This window comes from Mirounga angustirostris, unplaced genomic scaffold (assembly GCF_029215605.1).
Source record: "Mirounga angustirostris isolate CCGP_5_RB_7025 unplaced genomic scaffold, mMirAng1.0.hap1 SCAF_4, whole genome shotgun sequence".
Taxonomy (NCBI): domain Eukaryota; kingdom Metazoa; phylum Chordata; class Mammalia; order Carnivora; family Phocidae; genus Mirounga; species Mirounga angustirostris.
Genome location: NW_026991712.1, coordinates 49196114 through 49213917, shown reverse-complemented (window position 1 = coordinate 49213917; position 17804 = coordinate 49196114). Strand labels below are relative to the sequence as shown.

General features: G+C 38.7%; 1 long non-coding RNA gene across 1 annotated transcript in view; it reads right to left on the bottom strand.

Annotated features, from left to right (window-relative positions):
- The window catches only part of LOC123858937 (uncharacterized), a 147094-nt gene that overhangs the window by 42363 nt on the left and 86927 nt on the right, over positions 1-17804 (bottom strand). The window lies entirely within an intron of this gene.

Genomic DNA, 17804 nt, shown 5'->3' with positions numbered 1-17804 from the left:
GATTTGGATGCCTTTTATTTCTTTTTGTTGTCTGATTCCGGAGGCTAGGGCTTCCAGTACTATGTTAAATAAAGTAATGAGATTGGACATCCCTGTCTTGTTCATGACCATAGCGGGAAAGCTCTAAGTTTTTCCCCATTGAGGATGATATTCAGTGTGGGTTTTTTGTACATGGCCTTTATGATATTGAGGTATATTCCCTATATCCCTTTCTTGAGGGTTTTTTCTTATGAAGGAATATTGTACTTTGTCAAATGCTTTTTCTACATCTATTGAGAGTATCATATAGTTCTTATCCTTTCTTTTATTAATGTGATGTATCACATTGATTGATTTGCAAATATTGAACCACCCAGCAACCCAGGAATAAATCCCACTTGACCATGGTGGATGATTCTTTTAATGTACTGTTGAATTTGATTTGCTAGTATTTTGTTGATAATTTTTGCATCCATGTTCATCAGGGATACTGGCTTGTTGTTCTCTTTTTTAGTGGAGTCTTCATCTGCTTTTGGAATCAGGGTAATGCTGGCCACATAGAATGAGTTTGGAAATTTTCCTTCCATTTATATTTTTTTGGAACAGTTTGATAAGAATAGGTATTAACTCTTCTTTAAATGTCTAGTAAAATTCCCCTGGGAAGCCATCTGGACCTGAACTTTTGTTTGTTGGGAGATTTTTGATTACTGATTCAATTGCTTTGCTGGTTTTCAGTCTGTTCAAGCTTTCTATTTCTTCCTGTTTCAGTTTTGGTAGTTTATATGTTTCTAGGAATTTATCTGTTTCTTCCACATTGCCTGATCTGTTGGCATATAATTTTTCATAATATTCTCTTAAAATTCTATATTTCTGTGGTGTTGGTTATTATTTCACCTCCCTAATTCATGGTTTTATTTATTTGGGTCTTTTCTCTTTTCTTTTTGATAAGTCTGGCTAGAGGTTTATGAATTTTATTAATTTTTTCAAAGAACAAGCTCCTGGTTTCATTGATCTCTTCTACTGTTTTTGTTTGTTTGTTTCTATATCATTTATTTCCACCCTAATTTTTATTATTTTCCTTCTCCTGCTGGCTTTAGGCTTTTTTTGTTATTCTTTTTCTAGCTCCCTTAGGTGTAAGGTTAGCTTGTTTATTTGAGATCTTTCTTGCTTCTTGAGGTAGGCCTGTATGGCTATATCCTTCCCTCTTATGACCACTTTTGTTGCATCCCAAAGGTTTTGGACTGACGTGTTTTCATTTTCATTTGTTTCCCTGTATTTTTTTTTTATTTTGTATTTAATTTCCTGGTTGACTCATTCATCCTTTGGGTGCGGGATGTTCTTTAGCCTCCATGTATTTGGGGTCTTAATTTTTTCTTGTGGCTGACTTCAAGTTTCATAGTGTTGTGGTCGGAAAATACACATGGTATGATCTCAATCTTTTTGCACTTGTTGAGGGTTGAATTGTGACACAGTATGTGATCTGTTCTGGAGAATGTCCCATGTGCACTCAAAGAGAATGTGTATTCTGCTGTTTTAGGATACAATGTTCTGAATATATCTGTTAAGACTGTCTGGTCCACTCATAGATATTTACAGAACATTCCACCCTAAAACAACAGAATACTCATTCTTCTCGAGCGCACATGGAACTTTCTCCAGAATAGACCATATACTGGGTCACAAATCAGGTCTCAACCGATACAAAAAGATTAAGATTATTCCCTGCATATTCTCAGACCACAATGCTCTAAAACTGGAACTCAATCACAAGAAAAAATTTGGCAGAAATTCAAACACTTGGAAGCTAAAGACCACTCTGCTCAAGAATGTTTGGGTCAACCAAGAAATCAAAGAAGAACTTAAACAATTCATGGAAATCAATGAGAACGAAAACACATCGGTCCAAAACCTATGGGATACTGCAAAGGCGGTCCTAAGGGGGAAATACATAGCCATCCAAGCCTCACTCAAAAAAATAGAAAAATCCCGAATTCACCAACTAACTCTACACCTTAAAGAACTAGAGAAAAAGCAACAAACGATGCCTAAGCCACACATTAGAGGAGGGAGAGAGTCACCATACAATACATCATTTGTTTTTGATGTGGTGATCCACAATCCATTGTTTTCGTATAACACACAGTGCTCCATGCAGTACGTGCCCTCCTTAATACCCATCACCGGGCTAACCAATTCCCCCTCCCCCCTCCCCTCTAAAACCCTGTTTGTTTCTCAGAGTCCATAGTCTCTCATGGTTCATCTCTCCCTCCAATACCCCCCCCATTTTTCCATTCCTTCTCCAAATGTCCTCCATGCTATTCCTTATGTTCCACAAATAAGTGAAACCATATGATAATTAACTTTCTCTGCTTGACTTATTTCACTTAGCATAATCTCCTTCAGTCCCATCCATGTTGATGGAAAAGTTGGGTATTCATCCTTCCTGATGGCTGAGTAATATTCCATTGTATATATGGACCACATCTTCTTTATCCATTCATCTGTTGAAGGGCATCTCGGCTCTTTCCACAGTTTGGCTATTGAGGACATTGCTGCTATGAACATTGGGGTGCATATGGCCCTTCTTTTCACTACATCTGTGTCTTTGGGGTAAATACCCAGGAGTGCAATTGCTGGGTCATAGGGTAGCTCTATTTTTAAATTTTTGAGGAACCTCCACACTGTTTTCCAAAGTGGCTGTACCAACTTGCATTCCCACCAACAGTGTAAGAGGGTTCCCCTTTCCCCACAACCTCTCCAACATTTGTTGTTTCTTTCCCTGTCCATTTTTGCCATTCTAACTGGTGTAAGGTGGTATCTCAGTGTGGTTTTGATTTGGATTTCCCTGATGGCTAACGATGATGAACATTTTTTCATGTGTCTGTTAGCCATTTGTATGTCTTCTTCAGAGAAGTGTCTGTTCATCTCTTCTGCCCACTTTTTGACTTGATTATTTGTTTTTTGGGTGTTGGGTTTGAGAAGTTCTTTATAGATCTTGGGTACCAGCCCTTTATCTGTAATGTCATTTGCAAATATCTTCTCCCATTCTGTGGGTTGCCTCTTTGTTTTGTTGACTGTTTCCTTTGCTGTGCAGAAGCTTTTTATCTTGATGAAGTCCCAAAAGTTCATTTTTGCTTTTGTTTCACTAGCTTTTGGAGATGTATCTTGAAAGAAGTTGCTGTGGACGATGTCAAAGAGGTTACTGCCCATGTTCTCCTCTAGGATTTGGATGGATTCCTGTCTCACGTTGAGGTCTTTCATCCACTTTGAGTTTATCTTTGTGAATGGTGTTAGAGAATGGTCGAGTTTCATTCTTCTGCATGTGGCTGTCCAATTTTCCCAGCACCATTTATTGAAGAGACGGTCTTTGTTCCCTTGCATGTTTTTTCCTGCTTTGTCAAAGATTATTTGACCATAGAGTTGAGGGTCCATATCTGGGTTCTCTATTCTGTTCCATTGGTCTATATGTCTGTTTTTGTGCCAGTACCATGCTGTCTTGGTGATCACAGCTTTGTAATACAGCTTGAAATCGGGCAACGTGATGCCCCCAGCTTTGTTTTTCTTTTTCAACATTTCCTTGGCGATTTGGGGTCTTTTCTGATTCCATACAAATTTTAGGATTGTTTGTTCCAGCGCTTTGAAAAATGTCATTGGAATTTTGATCAGGATGGCATTGAAGGTATAGACTGCTCTGGGTAGCATAGACATTTTAACAATGTTTCTTCTTCCGATCCATGAGCATGGAATATTTTTCCATCTTTTTGTATCTTCTTCAATTTCTTTCATGAGTGTTTTGTAGTTCCTAGAGTATAGATCCTTTACCTCTTTGGTTAGGTTTATTCCGAGGTATCTTATGGTTTTTGGTGCTATTGTAAATGGAATCATTTCTCTAATTTCTCTTTCTACAGTTGCGTTGTTAGTGTATAAGAAAGCAACTGATTTCTGTGCATTGATTTTGTATCCTGCCACATTACTGAATTGCTGTATGAGTTCTAGTAATTTGGGGGTGGAGTCTTTTGGGTTTTCCACATAAAGTATCATGTCGTCTGCAAAAAGAAAGAGTTTGACTTCTTCTTTGCCAATTTGAATACCTTTTATTTATTTTTGTTGTCTGATTGCTGTTGCTAGGACTTCTAGTACTATGTTGAACAACAGTGGTGAGAATGGGCACCCTTGACGTGTTCCTGATCTTAAGGGAAAGGATCTCAGCTTTTCCCCATTCGGATGATATTCACTGTGGGTTTTTCATAGATGGATTTTATGAGCTTGAGGAATGTTCCCTCTATCCCTATACTCTGGAGAGTTTTAATCAGGAAAGGATGTTGTATTTTGTCAAATGCTTTTTCTGCATCAATTGAGAGGACCATATGGTTCTTCTCCCTCCTCTTATTAATGTGTTCTATCACATTGATTGATATGCGAATGTTGAACCACCCTGGCATCCTGGGGATAAATCCCACTTGGTCGTGGTGGATGATCCTTTTAATGTATTGTTGGATCCTATTGCTAGGATTTTGTTGAGGATTTTGGAATCCATATTCATCAGGGATATCGGTCTGAAATTCTCCTTTTTGATGGGGTCTTTGCCTGGTTTGGGGATTAAGGTAATGCTGGCCTCATAGAATGAGTTTGGAAGTTTTCCTTTTGTTTCTATTTTTTGAAACAGCTTCAGTAGAATAGGTATTATTTCTTCTTTGAATGTTTGGTAGAATTCCCCAGGGAATCCATCAGGCCCTGGACTCTTGTTTTTTGGGAGGTTTTTGATCACTGCTTCAATCTCGTTAGTGGTTATTGGCCTATTCAGGTTGTCAATTTCTTCCTGTTTCAGTCTTGGCAGCTTATAGGTTTCCAGGAAGGCCTCCATTTCATCCAGATTGCTCAGTTTATTGGCATATAGTTGTTGATAATAATTTCTAATAATTGTTTCTATTTCCTTGGTGTTAGTCGTGATCTCCCCCCTTTCATTCATAATTTTATTAATTTGGGTCCTTTCTCTCTTCTTTTGGATAAGCCTGGCCAGTGGTCTATCGATCTTATTAATTCTTTCAAAGAACCAACTTCTAGTTTCATTGATCTGATCTACTGTGTTTCTGGTTTCTAATTCATTGATTTCTGCTCTAATTTTAATTATTTCTCTTCTAATGCGTGGCTTAGGCATCATCTGTTGCTTTTTCTCTAGTTCTTTAAGGTGTAGAGTTAGTTGGTGAATTCGGGATTTTTCTATTTCTTTGAGTGAGGCTTGGATGGCTATGTATTTCCCGCTTAGGACCGCCTTTGCAGATCCCATAGGTTTTGGACCGATGTGTTTTCATTCTCATTGATTTCCGTGAATTGTTTAAGTTCGTCTTTGATTTCCTGGTTGACCCAAACATTCTTGAGCAGAGTGGTCGTTAGTGGTCTTGAGGTCCATCTGGTCCAATGTATCATTCAAAGCTCTTGTTTCTTTGTTGATTTTCTGCTTAGATGATCTGTCCATCGCCGAGAGTGGAGTATTGAGGTCTCCTACAATTAATGTATTGTTATCAATATGACTCTTTATTTTGGTTAACAGTTGGCTTATGTATATGGCTGCTCCCATGTTGGGGGCATAGATACTTACAATTGTTAGATCTTCTTGTTGGATAGACCCTTTAAGAATGATATAGTGTCCTTCTGTGTCTCTAATTACAGACTTTAGTTTAAAATCTAATTTGTCTGATATAAGAATTGCTACGTCAGCTTTCTTTTGAGGTCTGCTGGCATGGAAGATGGATCTCCATCCCTTCACTTTCAGTCTGGATGTATCTTTAGGTTCAAAATGAGTCTCCTGTAGGCAGCATATGGATGGGTCCTGTCTTTTTATCCAATCTGCAACCCTGTGCTGTTTTATGGGAGCATTTAGGCCATTCACGTTGAGAGTGATTATTGAAAGATATGAATTAATTGTCATCATGTTGTCTGTGAAGACCTTCTTTTTATAGATTGTCCCTGTAAATTTCTGTTGTAGATCACTCTTGGGGTCTTTCTCCTTTTATAGAACCCCCCTTAATATTTCTTGCAGGGCCGGCTTAGTGGTCACATATTCTTTCAGTTTCTGCCGGTCGTGGAAGCTCTGCATCTCTCCATCCATTCTAAATGAAAGCCTTGCCAGATAAAGTATTCTTGGCTTCATGTTCTTCTGATTTAGTACCCTGAATATGTCTTGCCAGGCCTTTCTGGCTTGCCAGGTCTCTGTGGATAGGTCTGACGTTATTCTGATGTTCCTCCCTCTGTATGTAAGGAATCTCTTCCCCCTAACTGCCCTTAAGATGGTTTCCTTGGTTCTAAGATTTGCAAGTTTTACTATTACATCCCGGGGTGTTGGCCTGTTTTCCTTGATCTTGGGAGGGATCCTCTCTGCCTCTAGGATGCGAATGTTTGTTTCATTCCCCAGATTAGGGAAGTTCTCAGCTACAATTTGCTCAAATACATCTTCTAGTCCTCTCTGTCTCTCCACGTCCTCCAGGATTCCAATTATTCTGACATTGGAACACTTCATGGTGTCACTTATTTCTCTGATTCTATTTTCATGGATTCTGAGTTGTTTTTCCCTGGCCTCCTCTTTCCCCTTTTTATCTATTATATTGTCTTCCAGGTCGCTTATTCACTCTTCTGCCTCAGTTACCCTAGCTGTTAGATTATCTAGATTGGATTGGATTTCATTGATAGCATTTTTAGGTTCTGCCAATTCAGCTTTCATTTCTGCCCTTCGAGACTCTTTGTTGCCATTAATTGATTTCTCCATTCTAGCCATTGTCTTCACAATTGCTAGCTTGAATTCCATCTCCGACATCTTGGTTATATCTGCATCCATTTGTAAATCTGCAGCATAAGTCATAATCTCTGAGTCTTTTCTGTTGTGGGGGCTCCTCCTCCTAGTCATTCTGTTGATGGGTGTTTGAGGGTGTAGAGTCCAAATTATTGACCAGAACCTAAGCAAGATGCACCTGTTTTCTTGGGACCTTAGGGTTGCTGGCCTTTTGTTTTCCCAGCCTGTCTTCTGCGGGAGGGGCCTGCCGCGCTGTGACTCAGGCAACCCTGTTTGGGCAGAGTTGCCCTGCCCCCCCTGTGGCAGGGGATGGGCTCAGTGGGAATCAGTTTTGGGGACTTTTGTTCTCTGGCGTCTTTCCCTGGCGCTTTCCATGTCTCTTCCACGAGTCAGAGCAGAAGAGACCGTTTCCAACCCTCTGCCTCAGCAGAGAGATCGCAGTCTGTTCTTCAGTGAGCTCTCCAGGCCACACTGTCTCCGTTTCTGCCCGTGCTGCTATAAACTGCAGCATCCTGGGTCGTGCGCCATTCCACAGCGCTCCCAGTCCTGCCTCCAGGTCTGGGCACGTCTCTGCCCTTTGTGCTTCTAAAACTGCCAGCCACTCCCAGTTTGCGCGCGCGTGACTCCACCGCTCCGGGTTTCCACCCAGGGGCTGCCCTAAAGTCCTTTCCCCACCACTACCGGTCTGTGAGTCTGTGCCCAGTACCCAGCGCGTGAGGCTGTCACTCACCGGTGGTGTAGGATCCCCACGGCCAGGCACCTTCCCACTGCCGTTCATCCTCCGATATCTGCCCGCAGAATCACGGCTCCCCGCTTTGTACCTCAAAACCAACTGCCTGCAATATTCTGTTTGTAGAGATCCAGATCTTCTTACATCTCAGGCTAGTTTCGTGGGTGCTCAGAGTGGTCTGGTAGATCTCCAGCTCAATTCCGGGGACCAGTTGAAATAGGGTCCCCTACTCCTCTGCCATCTTTCCCTCCTCTGTCTTGTTGCTTTTAGGATTTTTTCTTTATCATTATAATTTGCAAATATAGCTACAGTATGTCTTGGAGTTGGCCTGCTTTTACTGATTTTAATGGGAGTCCCTTGTGCCTTCTGGATTTGGATGTCTGTTTTCTTACCCACATTAGGGAAGTTTTCAACTATAATTTCCTCAAATAAATTCTTCTTCCAGGACTCCTATGACATAAATGTTTTTATGTTTGATGGAGTTACTGAGTTCCTAACTCTACTTTCATGATTTAAAATTTTTCTCTCTTTTGTTCAACTTCATTATTTTCCATAATTTTATCTTCTATATCACTTATTCATTGCTCTGCTTCTTCCATCCTTATAGTCATTATATCTAGTTGGTTTCAAATCTTGGTTATTGCATTTTTCATTTTGGCCTGATTGTTTTTTAGCTCTTTTATCTCTGTAGTAGGATCTTCTTGATGTCTTCCATGCTTTTCTCATGACCAGCTAGTATCCTTATGATTGTTGCTTTAAATTTTGGATCCGCATATTACTTATATTTATTTGGATTAGATCCTGGCTGTGACCTTTTCTTTTTCTTTCTTTAGGAATGAATTCCTCCATCTTGGCGTTTTATCTAGGTCTCTGTCTTCTCTGTTAGAAAAGCCTGCTATATTTCCTGCTCCTGAGAGTAATGGCTTTATGAACAAGAAGTCATATAATGACCAGAGCCTGGTGCTTCAGGAAGTGTCTCTGGTGTGTGTTGCATGGACTCTGATGCTGTGTTTTAGTTGCTCTATCCCTCAGGTCAGTCCTTTGCAGGTTTCTTCTTTCCTTCAGTGGGGAGCATTTGGATCTTAGCCGGAGTGTGGCAACTTTTAACTAGATGTGCTCTGGTCTGCTTGTTAAAAGAGACCTGATGGTAATTCCACTAGTGCTGAAGCTTTGCAGAACTCCATATATGGTCAGTAGATGTGGTGCGTGCAGGGTCTTCTCAGGGAGGGGCCCGCCACTCTGGTCCTTAGGCACATTTGCCTGAGAAAAAGCAGTACCAGTAGAGCTCAGGGGGGCAGGACTTGGTGTAAGCAGGTTAGGCAGCCAGTGTTGGTGTTATGCTGTTTACTAAATTCGGCTTATGCTGGGGAAGGGGGGGGAATGGGGGGTGGGTGCAGGAATGACACCAGACTGCTCTTTTGTCCCTGGAGATAGGAGTCCATGCTTGCTGCTCTCAGGGTCTCAGGGAAGCACTTTCAGAAGCCCTTTCAGAAGGGCAAAGAATTTCTCCTCAAGCATCACAGGCATTTTTCAGATTGCTGACTTCACACTCTCTGTCTCTGGGTCACTTGCCTGCTGGAGCAGCACAGCACACCTTGGGTTCTACCCCATCCAGGCCTCTGACTTTTAAAATTCCAAACTTCAGGGACCTGGTGTGGTGGGGACCTGGTCTAGTCCTCTGGGAAAGGGTCTCACTGCACTGGGACTGATGCAGGTTTGGCCCAGAATGGTAGTCATGTCAGAGCACAGGGGCATGGGATTTGGAGCAAAGCAGGCTAAACAACCAGTGTCTGGGTTAGCCACCCTCAGCAGGTGCTTCTGCACCTGTGCTAAGGAGCAGGGGAGGGAACTGGTGCCCACTGGCTCTTCTGTCCCTAGAGAGGCAATGCCACTCTCAGAGATGAGTTCCAGAAAGTAGGAATAGTCTGTCCCCATGTACCTTAGGTGATCCTCAGATCACATCATCTGCCCCTGGTTTGCTTGTGTGCCTGCTTTCCAGGAGTAGGGCAGCATCCTCAGGTCTCTATCCCACCCAAGCCAAGGGACCTCTGAAACTCCAGACTTTGAACCCCACAGGTTGCAAAAATGAGCTCCTCTCATCTTCCCAGCCAATGGCTTTGGAAGTGTTCTCATTGTGCATATCCCTGTGTACTCCACTCTCTCTCACCTTTCTCTGAGACCAAGACTCCCTCCCCTCCACAGCCCACAGTCCATTTCTTCCCCAAACCACATCTCCTTCTCTTCCTACCTTTCTTGATGTGTCCTCTTCTTTCCCTCTAGTTGCACAGTTTATTCTGTCAGTACTCAGGTCAATTTCTTGGATATTCAGAATGATTTGATAGTTATCTAGCTGTGTTCGAGGGACAAGGCAAGCCTAAGGGTCCTCCTACTATGCCACCATCTTAGCTCTCCCCTTCTATTTTTTGTCTTTTTGATACTAGAATCTAGTATCTAGTATCACTGGTGTGATCTGGCTCCTGTCTCATCTCTCAATTGCATTCATGTAACAATATTTGTTACATATTAATTATGTGTCATACACTGTACTAGAGTATTGGAATGAAATGTTGAGTGAAAAAGACATAGCCCTTTTCTCATGATGCCTACAGATATTAATCAAATTATCACATTAATGCAGAATCAGGCATTCACTTAAGCTTTCAGTGGTCCAGCCCACTAGGTGCAGGGTCTTGCCTTCCACAAGATGCTTCCAGCCCAGTAAGCCTACAGTGATGCAGTTCTCCTTGGACTCATTCAATGACTAGTTGACCTTTTAACAATGTGATTTGCCCTACTAATCATGTAGAAACATCCATTTCTAAAGAGATAAATTTTTTTGGTGGCATAATTATTTTTTATTTTATCTTTAAAAAGCATTTCTGACTATACACCCAAGCTTTGATAAATTCCTTAAAATTTTGAGGGGTTTGTAAGTAGAGAATAGTATCTTATTAATGCTAGTCAATGAATATACATTTATTATTTGAAAACTGGCAGAGAATTATGACCTTTATCTAGCTCAATTGCTTTGAAGCATTCACAGAATTTTAATTTGTTAATAATTGAGCTTGGAGAAATAATAATTTACGCTTTGCAAATGCACTATTTCAGTGTCACAGGTGAGACAAAGAGCAGGCTGAGAAGCTCATTAATCATGGCTTTCCTCTTACTGATTACAGAAAAACAAGAAACTCAGTTCACTACTGCTAAAATAGAATTATGGAAATTCTTTTACAGCAACACATAATCCTTGAATTTCCTGAAAGAACATCTCTGAGTCATGACAAAGTATGATTCTTTCCAATACTTTTATTTTAAATAATTTTATTAGTAAACTATGGTAAACAATATTTTAACAAGGAGAATGTACAATGATTTTCACAGGTAATGTTTCTGTGAATATACCATTTTGGCTTAGATGAAAGCAATCAAATAAAAAGATGAATCACTTCATCTAATTCTCTCCCACAAAAGAATTTAAAATACCATCATTTAAATTACCAAAAAATACTGCTTCCATAAATGCATATACAAAAGTAGAAAGAATAATATATTGAAAGAACTTGTTCTATTTATCTTTTTAATGTACACTGGTAAAAATTCTTCTAGTGTAGGTGTGATAATATTGTAATAAAGTTGTGTGACTCTTTTTTAAAATATTAGAACTTGTATTTCCAAATAAGTGTTAGCCTTTCTCAAACCTTTTGGAAATAAGGTAAAATATAAATGTACAAATGAAAGGTTAATGATGTTGTCAGCTCACCCTACACAATCTTATAACACTTCTTTTGTTCAAGCTGTTTCTATTCACTTTCTAGAATTACTTTCAAAGTCTGTGACATATTCTTTTAAATGAATGTAATGATGGCAAGTGCTCATTTTTTGGCAGTCTCTTATTTTTGGAACAATAAAAAAAAGTAATTTATTTCCAAGCCTAGTAAACATTGGGAGTCTCTGGAATTATATTTAAAAGTCTAATCCTCACAATCAAAGAAATCTTACCTTGAGAGTTGAAAAAAAACTGTAAGCCTTAAACAGAATGCCAGTCTAGACTTGACAGATATGGGGTTTGATTGGGGGGGGGGGGTGTTTTTTTTGGTGGGCTGAGAGTGGTGCAATGTGAAGGAATGGGCATGTTAGCAGTACATTCTTTCCGTGGTCTTCTATCTATCTTATAACTGAAAACATCCCTAATCTGGGGAAGAACACAGATATCAAATTCCAAGAAGCATAGAAAATTCCCATTAAATTCAACAAAAACTGGTCCTCACAAGGCATATCATAGTCAAATTCACAAAATACATGGACAAGAAAAGAATCTCTAAGCAGCAAGGGGGGAAAAAGTCCTTAACCTACAAGGGAAGACAGATCAGGTTCACAGCAGATCTGTCCATAGAAACATGACAGGCCAGAAGACAGTGGCAGGATATATTCAACGTGTTGAATGGGAAAAACATGCAGCCAAACATACTTTTATCCAGCAAGGCTGTTATTCAGAATAGAAGGAGAAATAGAGTTTCCCAGACAAACAAAAACTAAAGGAGTTCATGACCACTAAACCAGCCCTTCAAGAAATTTTAAGGGGGACACTTTGAGTGGGGGGAAAAAAGACCAAAAGCAGCAAAGACTAGAAAGGAAGAGAGAACATCACCAGAAACATCAATTTTACAGGTAACACAATGGCACTAAAATCATATCTTTTAATAAACACGCTGACTGTAAATGGACTAAATGCTCCAATCAAAAGACACAGGGTATCAGAATGGATAAAAAAAAAACAAAATCCATCTTTATTCTGCCTACAAGAGACTCCTTTTAGACCTAAGACACCTGCAGATGGAAAATGAGGGGATGGAGAACCACCTATCATGCTAATGGATGTCAAAAGAAAGCTGAAGTAGCCATACTTATATCAGACAACCTAGATTTTATTTATTTTTTTAAAGACTGGTTATTTATTTGAGAGAGAGAGAGAGCAGGGGGAGGAGTAGAGGGAGAGGGAGAAAGAGAATCTTTAGCAGACACTGTGCTGAGCATGGATCCTGATGTGGGGCTTGATCTCACAACTCTGAGATCACGACTTGAGCAGAAACGAAGAGTCAGAAGTTAAACAAACTGAGCCACCCAGGCTCCCCAGACAAACTAGGTATTAAAACAAACACTGTAACAAGAGATGAACATGGGTGTTATATCATCATTAAGGGGTCTATCCATCAAGAATATCTAACAATTGTAAATATTTATGTCCCCAACTTGGGAGCACCCAAATATACAAATCAATTAATAACAAATATAAAGAAACTCATGCATAACAATACAATAATAGTAGGTGACTTTAACACCACACCTATATCAATGGACAGATCATCTAAGCAGAAAATCAACAAGGAAATATGGCTTTGAATGACACATTGGACCAGATGGACTTAACAGATGTACTACTCAGAACATTCTATGCTAAAGCAGCAGAATACACATTCTTTTTGAGTGCACAGGGGACATTCTCCAGAATAGATCACTTACTGCATCACAAACCAGCCCTCAACAAGTACAAAAAGATCAAGATCATACCATGCATATTTTCAGACACAACACTATGAAACCTGAAGTCAACCACAAGAAAAAATAGGAAAGAACACAAATACATGGAGGCTAAAGAAGATACTACTAAAGAATGAAGGGGTGAACCAGGAAATTAAAGAAGAAATTTAAAAATACATGGAAATAAATGAAAACAAAAACACATCAGTCCAAAACCTTTGGGATGCAACAAAAGTGGTCATAAGAGGGAAGAATACAGCAATACAGGCCTATCTCAAAAAAGCAAGAAAAGCCTTAAATACACAACCTAACTGTACATCTAAAGGAGCTAGAAAAGGAAGAGCAAATAAAACCTAAAGTGGGCAGAAGGGAAATAATAAAGATTAGAGCAGAAATAAACATATAGAAACAAACAAAAACAGTAGAACAGATAAACAAAACTAAGAGCTGTTTCTTTAAAAGAATTAATAAAATTGGTAAACCTCTAGCCAGACATACAAAAAAGAAAAGAGAAAGGACCCAAATAAATTAAAAATTGAATGAAAGGGGAGAGACCACAACCAACACCACAGAAATACAAATAATTATAAGAAAATATTATGAAAAATTACATGCCAACAAATTGGGCAATTTGAAAGAAATGGAAAAAGCCCTATAAACTTACAAACAACCAAAACTGAAACAGGAAGAAATAGAAAATTTGACCCATAACCAGCAAAAAAATTGAATCAATAATCAAAATTCTCCCAACAAACAAAAGCCCTGGGCTGGCTGGCTTCACAGGGGAATTCTACCAAACATTTAAAGAAGAGTTAATGCCTATTCTCAAATTGTTCCAAAAAAATACAAATGGAAGGAAAACTTCCAAACTCATTCTATGATCCAGGATTACTTTGATTCCAAAACCAAATACTCCACTAAAAAGGAGAATTACAGGCCAATATCCCTGATGAACATGGATGCAAAAATTCTCAATAAAATACTGGCAAATCAAATTCAACAGTGCATTAAAGAATTATTCACCACGATCAAGTGGGATTTATTCCTGGGCTGCAGGGGTGGTTCAATATTTGCAAATTAATCAATGTGATACACCATATTAATAAAAGAAAGAATAAGAAATGTATGATCCTCTCAATAGATGCAAAAAAAGCATCTGACAAAATACAGCATCCATTTTGACAAAAACCTCCACAAAGTAGGAATTGATGGAACAGACCTCAACATCATAAAGGCCATAGACAAAAGACTCACAGCTAATATCATCCTCAATGGGGAAAAACTGAGAGCCTTCCCCCTACAGTTAGGAATAAGACAAGGATGTCTACCCTCACCATTACTATTAAACATAGAACTGGAAGTTTTAGCCTAAGCAATCCCACAACAAAAAGACATAAAAGCATCCAAATTAGTAAGGGGAAGCCAAACTTTCATTATTTGCAGATGACATGATACTCTATGTAGAAAACCTGAAAGATTCCACCAAGAAATTGCTAGAACTAATACACAAATTCAGCAAAGTTGCAGGTTATAAAATCAATGTGCAGAAATCTGTTGCGTTTCTATACAATATACTGAAACAGCAGAAAGAGAAATCAAGGAATCGATCCCATTTGCAATTGCACCAAAAATAAGATACCCAGGAATAAACCTAACCAAAGAGGTAAGAGATCTGTACTCTGAAAATTATAGAATACTTATGAAAGAAATTGAAGATGACACAAAGAAATGGAAAAACATTCCATGCTCATGGACCAGAAGAACAAATAACTGTTAAAATGTCTATACTCCCCAAAGCAATCTACACATTCAGTGCAATCCCTATCAAAATACCACCAGCATTTTTACAGAGCTAGAACAAACAATCCTAAAATTTGATTGAACCACAAAAGACCCCAAATAGCAAAAGCAATTTTGAAAAAGAAAAACAAAACTGGAGGCGTCACGATTCCAGATTTCAAGGTATATTATGAAGCTGTAACCATCAAGACAGTATGGTACTGGCATAAAAACAGACACATAGATTATGGAACAGAATAGAGAACCCAGAAATGGACCCACAACTAAATGGTCAACTAATTTTCAACAAAGCAGGAAAGAATATCCAATGGAAAAAAGAGTCTCTTCCACAAATGGTGTTGGGAAAACTGGACAGCAACATGCAAAAGAATGAAACTGGAACACTTTCTCACACCATACGCAAAAATAAATTCAAAATGGATGAAAGACCTAAATGCGAAACAGGAAACCATCAAAATGCTGGAAGAGAACACAGGCAGCAACATCTCTGACCTCAGCTGTAGCTACTTCTTACTAGACACGTCTCTTGAGGCAAGGGAAAAAAAGCAAAAATATCTTAAGGTAATTGGGACTTTATCAAGATTAAAAAGCTTCTGCACAGTGAAGGAAACAATCAACAAAACTAAAAGGCAACCTTCAGAATGGGAGAAGATATTTGTACATGACATATCTGATAAGGGTTAGTATCCAAAATTTATAAAGAACTTATCAAACTCAACATCCAAAAAACAAATAATCCAATTAAGAAGTTGGCAGAAGACATGAATAGACATTTTTCCAGAGAAGACATCTGGATGGCTAAGACACATGAAAAAATGCTCAACATCACTCATCATCAGGGAGATACAAATCAAAACCACAATGAGACACCTCCTCACATTTGTCAGAATGGCTAAAATTAACAACTTGGAAATAATAGACATTGGTGAGGATGCAGAGAAAGGGGAACCCTCTTGCACTGTTGGTGGGAATGCAAACTGGTGCAGCCACTCTGGAAAACAGTATGGAACTTTCTGAAAATGTTAAAAATAGAACTACCCTTCAACCCAGCAATTGCACTACTAGGTACTTACCCAAAGGATACAGAAATACAGATTCAAAGGGGTACATGCACCCTGATGTTTATAGCAGCATTATCAACAATAGCCAAACAACGGAGAGAGCCCAAATGTCCATCGACTGATGAATGGATAAAGAAAAGGTGGTAAAAAAAAAAAAAAAGAAGATAGCAGGGGGGGAAGAATGAAGGGAAATCAGAGGGGAAGAAAAACCATGAGAGATGATGGACTCTGAAAAACAAACTGAGGGTTCTAGAGGGGAGGGGGGTGGGAGGATGGGTTAGCCTGGTGATGGGTATTAAAGAGGGCACGTTCTGCATGGAGCACTGGGTGTTATGCACAATGAATCATGGAACACTACATCAAAAACTAATGATGTAATGTATGGAGATTAACATAACAATAAAAAATTTTTAAAAAAGGAAAAGGTGGTATATATATATATAAATACACAAAAGAATATTACTCAGCCATCAAAAAGAATGAAATCTTGCCATTTGCAATGATGTGGATGGAGCTAGAACGTATTATGCTAAGTGAGATAAGTTAGAGAAAAAAGAATACCACCATATGATTTCACTCATATGGGAAATTTAAGAAACAAAACAGATGAGCATATGGGAAGGGGGAAAAAAGAGAGAGAGCAAAATAAACAATAGGAGGCTCTTAAAGATAGAGAACAAACTCAGTGCTGATGGAGGGAGGCAGGTGGGGTGTTGATGGAGGGAGGCAGGTGGGGAATGGGCTAGATGGGTGATGGGTCTTAAGGGGGGCACTTTTTGTGATGAGTAGTAGGTGTTGTATATAAGTGATGAATCACTGAATTCTACTCCTAAAACCAATATTGCCCTGTATGTTCATTAATTAGAATTTGAATAAAAATTTTAAAAAAAGAAAAAAGAAAGAGCAAAAGTTATTCAAATATAGAGACACTTCATATCTTGATTTCTAATGTCAGGATTATAGGTTAAAGTGTAAATATCATTCCCATTCATAGTAATAACTCTGAAAGAGAGGTACCAAATGGATTTTCTGAAACCACTCAAGGAGTTTCTCAATTAACTTTTTTCTAAATGCATACAGCTGAAACAATACCACAATTTTGGGGTAAATTTACCCTTAAGACAGGACCTGTAATATCTTAAGGTAATTGTGAAGAATGGGATAACCTATGTAAAGAAAAACATGGCATCTTTGTTTATGATTTATTTCAAGAATGGGATAACCTACGTAGAGAAAAACATGGCATCTTTGTTTACAATTTATTTCATTTGCGATTAAATCACTCATTCATTACAATTAGTAATAGTTGTATTATACTGTACAGAAGCTGTCCATGTGAAACAGCCTAATGAATATAGACCTTTCCTTTTTTTCTAAAAAATAGTGGTATTATCTTGGCTTTTCATTCTATATGGAATATTTCTGGGACCCAACATAAGATTCTTTGCTCATGTGAAGAATCTTCATTCCTTTAAAAATAAATTATTGCCTTAACTGCTGGGCCTCTCTCTGATTGGCTCATAGTATAACAGCTCTAGAAAATGTTCTTTTCATTCAGTAGCATCAATCAATGGACCAGGATGTTGAATAATTTGAGATATAATTCCACAAATTTGAGAAAAATAAAAATTTTAATGACAAATAATAAAAATAAATGTAAATATATGAAAAAACAAGATTTAATATAACTTCTCTGCTTCAAATATACTTCCACCTGCTGAGACTTTGCTGCCTGATAGTGCTTTAATTCAAATACCTTTGTATATGAGGTTGAATTTTTAGTTCGCTCAAAGGTCCTCATGGAACAGAAAGAGGAAAACCAGTCACCAAATTGTTATTATTCTATGTCAGCAAAATGACCACTCATTACTATAGACTGTACAGAGGAAAAAATCAGACATATTGA